The 5,257-nt window shown below is 44.4% G+C and overlaps 1 non-coding gene across 1 annotated transcript; it reads right to left on the bottom strand.

The window, feature by feature from the left end:
- Positions 1–3,333: 3,333 nt before the first annotated feature.
- LOC126547474 (U2 spliceosomal RNA) lies at positions 3,334–3,524 on the bottom strand. The gene has a single exon (XR_007602727.1). It is a non-coding gene; the product is annotated as a U2 spliceosomal RNA (small nuclear RNA).
- Between the last annotated feature and the right edge of the window lie 1,733 nt (positions 3,525–5,257).

Below are 5,257 nucleotides of genomic sequence, written 5' to 3'. Positions count from 1 at the left end.
TTTTTACATTTTTTTAGCATGCATGTCCATCAAGAGCTTAAGCAGGTGAATGCAGCGGAGAATGAAGCGGCGAAGAAAGTTAAGAACTCCCAGATAGTCACAGAGCTTCTTCATTGATATTGATTGCAAAAATTCATTTGTGGCTTTCTTTTTTGTGTCAGGTGACTTGATGCCCTGTTGTGTGACAAGGCGGCCCAGAAACTCAACACTTGAACCGCCGAAAATACACTTCTTGGGATTGATTATCAGCCCGTAGTCATCAATATGAGTGAGGAGAGCGCGCAAGTGCTCTGTATGGTCACTATGAGATGGGTTGGCAACCAGAAGACCATCAAAGTAGGAGAAAATGAATTTTGAACCTCTGGTAACTTCGTCGATCCACTGAAAAGTCTGTGCGGAATTCCCAAGCCGAAAGGTATCCTTACACGCGCGAAGAAGCCGAACGGTGCAGTAATAGCCATCTTGGGAATGTCAGCTGGCTCTACGGGAGTTTGATGGTCCGCTTTAACGAGGTAGGTCTTCGAAAAAACGGTGCAATGCATTGCATCATGTTCATGGTACGCATTCCATTCATACCATACGGATTGCATTGCATACATGCATTGGATGCGTTGAGGATATTGTATGCTTTTAATCATACTCTTACGCACATAATTTGTATTCTAATTTCTGCAACTGGCGCGAGACAATGTATTGTCACAATGGTTTCACTCTAGTCCCTGACCCATTTTCATTAAGCGGAATCCTTCCAAGGTTCGAAGGAGCGTGCGATTCTGGTTTCACCCCGTTGCCTCGCAGATAGCTTTACGCTTCGGAAACGGCAGCTACGTGTGTGCGCTTGCGAGAGAGCATGTGAGCGCGCATTTGAAGGTTGAAAATGATATTAGCCGGTTCGCAGGCCTTCCCACCCGGCCACTTTCATATCACGGTGCACGTGGCAACGAGTGATGTGCTGAGTTAATTGCCTCTGAAACGCGTTTATTACTTTTTTTTTTTTGAAACTGGGCTTGTCTTTTCCGTTTGTCTTTCCGTTACGCTGACGACAGCCATTGTCGTCCTCTTTATTATTGTGGAGTCGTCAGACCACCTCCTCACCCTCAGCTTCAAGATTGCCATGGGACAGCTACAGACAACCCAAGCCCCGGCAAGCCAGCTTACATAGAACAGCATTTTGATCTACACAGTGGTTCCAGTGAGCACCTGTCTGTTCTACGTAAACAAAATATAAGTCACTAAATAATATCTGCATAATATATAACCGGTATAACGGTTTCAGAATAGAGGAGGAACACTTAAGTTCCAAAACATTGGGCGTTACAAACAATGGATTTTAGGATAGGTATTCTGAGCGTCCCCTTTGAAACGAGATAGCTGTGGATGCCACCAAGCTCTTTATTCTTACTTTTCTTCTGGCCTTTTTATCAGCCCTTCGGACCCATAGTTCGTATCTACAAATATTCGAGCCGTGGTAGAAATTTATTGTCTAAAATCTATTCTTTATGTTTCCCGATTTTGTGCCACCGATATTCCAGCCGTCTTTTGCTATTCTCCACAGCAGCTTCATCGTATAACCTAGACGAAAAGCGCGGAGAGTCACCAGATAAACGTGTAAACAAAACTACGCCTGCCGTCGTCACTGGAATTCGAACTCATGCCACTGCAACAATGTGCATTAGGGAGTTAGGCCCGCAAACCACTGCGCTATCGTACAACAACAGCGCTGGGAAATAAGTGCACGTTTTCGTGCTCTACACAGGCTCTGAGAGCGGTGGCGTTCGTGCATGTTTTTCGGAGGCCAGAAGAATCAATACCGATAACGGTAGAGGATGACATTGTGTGCAATGCATGTATAGACGTTGTTCCTGAGAACACGGCAGTGTATTGGTGTGGACTTCTTCGTCGTCATAGTCGTGATGACAGCGTTGGCGGCACGAGCGACACGAACAAGGAGCACATGATAATGATGATGATAAGCCTCCAACGTGGTACATGAACGGAGGAGCTCAGATTGACAGCGGCCAAGTGCCCGATGCATTAGCACTGCAAATGTACAGGGAAAAAAATATTCCTTTCGCGCAAATCTCCTAGGTGGAACTGGGAAAATTTTCTCATGGCATCCACTGCAGAAGTCACGGCTTTCGAGGTGGATAATCCATATCCGGCGTTTTCTAAACGAGTTTGTGCCGTGATTTGCAGCCCGAAGCACCGACGTGTGGAAAGAAAATGACGAAGGGTTAGCGAAAGAAGGAAAAACACGAGCACTAACTACCAACTGGATTTGTTGGTCAAGAACACACATACATACACAAAAGGTGATAGGGTTATCACACACTGTATCAGAGACACACGTCACATCGGTAAGTCAATGAACCCGCAGTAAAATGTTGTAAAAACTCATGCATGGCAATAATTTTGATAGATTAAACCCAGACTAGATTAGGGCTGACATGGGCTCAAAATCGGGAACTCCTTATCGTGTAAAGCTACTCATGGTTGACTCACGAACCTGTCACCATATTTCTTAATAGGCCTCGGAATTTCCCCGCGTTCCCCGAACGTGATGACGATTCAGCGCATTCGCTTCTTCAAACCGAGGCTTAAAGCCGCAGCTATTTCAGTGCAACACTACGTTAGATATTCTTCCTTTCGTTAATCAACAAGGGGGCTGACAGATGGAAGAGCACACTGTGGTATAAAAGTTTTAAACAGGGATAAGGTGCCTCAGAAAGGCTCGCAAATGTTTTGATAGGAGATAGTTCCTCCTGTCGAAATGTTAGCCCGCCTTTCTAAGGCACCTTATCCCGGTTTATAACACTCCTTTCGTTAAGTCGTTTTTGTCTTCCTTCAGCCTTTTGTTTATACAGTCCCATATTATTACGAGGCGCTGCAGGAGCGAACGATGATGAGAGGACTGACGAAGACGACGATCGCCGAAAGTCGTGCGCACGGGCTCCATCTTGTATGCCTGTCACCTGCCCGTTGTATATATCTTGTAAATATATTGTCAAGCGTCTTTTCTCCCCGCAACAATATTTGGCCTATATAACTGCAGCAGCATGTGAATGTGATATTCGATATACAGCCCTATATGCAGCAATCCACAAATTTCTTTTCATGAATAATTGCACACGTCCAGCTCCCTTTATTTGGTGTCCCGCTAAGGCGTTCGTTATTGCATGGGGCTGATTAGACTATACCTCGACACCACATCCCGAGCCGAATTTGTCAAACCATGGTGCATGTTTTGCAAACATAGGATAACTGCTGCTTGTTTCTTTTACAGCGAAGCTGTTTATGGCTAGGGTTCTGTGCATTCTTGTTCTGCGTGCGCAAAAACCGTGGGCCGATGTCGGAGATAGTGCAATACCGGGCCGACCCGAGGAAGAGGCGAAGCAGGCTTCAAGCACTCCTTGCAATAGGAGCCTACTTGCAAAAATAAGTTTAATATCTTGGTTCCAAATACAACCCGTATCAGATATTAAGCTGATAAGGACAAATACTACACTTTGACCCGCGTCGGCCATGTCTACGTTCGAACCGCTCTCTCTTTGTCGGCATTCCAAGCGGTTGCGTATCTCCTTTCCTTTCCTTCAGTTCTCCCCTGGCGGCGGTCCCGTCGAAACGTCACGCGTGTCTAGTTTTCTCCGGCTCCTCGGGCCGGCGGTCTCCTTGTCCAAGCGAATGTATAAGAATCACGGTAAATGAGTTTGTACCTTTGTTCAAAATTCTGCGTCACCTCTTTGTCGTGTGCTGAACAGCATAGCTGGTCATCCACCTTCACAAAGTGGAATGGCTCATGATATTTTTCTTTTGTGGCCCCGCTTTTTTTTTCTATTTGCAAAAACTTTTCGCAAACTAATGAAATGACAAACCTGGAAAATCCCGCCGTAAGAAACGACGGAATTCATTTCATTCGTTTCAAACGACACCGCGTTTAGTACAATAGTTGCTGCGACATATACGTGTAATTTTTGTTAAACTACATAGAATTTTTTTTAGAAATCACATGTTTTAGATAGCACAGTTATAGTCATTAAGCTGGATTACTCGAAGAGGCGGAAGTTACTTGCACAAGAAATCGAAATGCATAACCGACTAAATAAGAAAATACTATTAATTGAGTTTTAGCTAATTGCGGCACATATTGCAATTTGCGAATTGTAGCCGGTGAGTTCTGAAAGGGACATATAGAGGGTGTCCCAGCTATCATGCACCAAGATTTAAAAATATGCAATTGCCACGTAGCTGGACAGAACCAAGATAATGTTGTTTGCCGTGGCTTCGAGATACTCAGATTATTGTTTTGCACTGCGTCCGATTACATAATTAGACTTAATTGATCAATCAACTTCTCAAATATCATAGTTATATAAAAAACGTCAATCAAAACATTTTAGAACAACATTGAAATCTTCCGATACAACTTTCTGCTTCTAAACACGTGCTACATAAAAGCGTTTTTTCGAGCGTGAATGAAGCCCGCGAATACACGCAAAGTGCCTCGAGCGGACAGTCGGGCGGCAATTTTGCGTGTATTCGTTAGCATTGCCTACTGGAAAGAGAAGCAATACTGAGACACATATAATTCGCCTTCATTTCACATACCGTTTATAAAAGACTCTGCCGAAGGAGGCACTGGTGTCTGCAAGGTTTTCTTTTTTTTTTTCAGGGTCAAGAAAACACCCAAAGGAATTTGAAGCAAGGTGAACATACAGCAACATATTCATTCTCCAGGCATATGCTATCCATAGCATTAGAAGTAATTGTTAGTTGGCTACCCCCTTCTCTTTACAAAAGAACATAATAGACTTTGTCCTGTGTATATACTTAAATATACTCGTACATGGTGTTGACAGTGCAAGTAAAAAAAAATGTTAAAACGAAAAAATTGTTGCGCCTCGGGGTAGCGTTCAGGCCAGGAATCCTCCAGGCATAGGGATGAGTTCGTCCGGCAGTAGGAGCGGAAGAAAAACGTTTACTTGCATATGGAAACAAGTTGTCCGATCCTAGTCGGAGCTCTCTCAGTCCCACTCGGGCGGTCTTTTGTAAGCCGCTCTTCTTTCCCTATTACACAAGGAAATTCGATAACCTTATTGCGGCCAATTAGAGGGGTCGTACACTTCAAAGAACACCGCCTCTGATATCCAACCTCCGAAGCAAGGACGAGGCAATCCGGAAACAAATTTCGTTCGTGCTCCTTCCAAGAAACAGTTCACGCTCTCTGCCCAAAAGTCGTCGACTTGGTTCCTTCTCTACG

The sequence above is a fragment of the Dermacentor andersoni genome, chromosome 1 (assembly GCF_023375885.2).
Source record: "Dermacentor andersoni chromosome 1, qqDerAnde1_hic_scaffold, whole genome shotgun sequence".
Lineage (NCBI taxonomy): Eukaryota > Metazoa > Arthropoda > Arachnida > Ixodida > Ixodidae > Dermacentor > Dermacentor andersoni.
The sequence above is the reverse complement of the archived record's forward strand: the minus strand, read 5'-3'. Positions and strand labels throughout refer to the sequence as shown.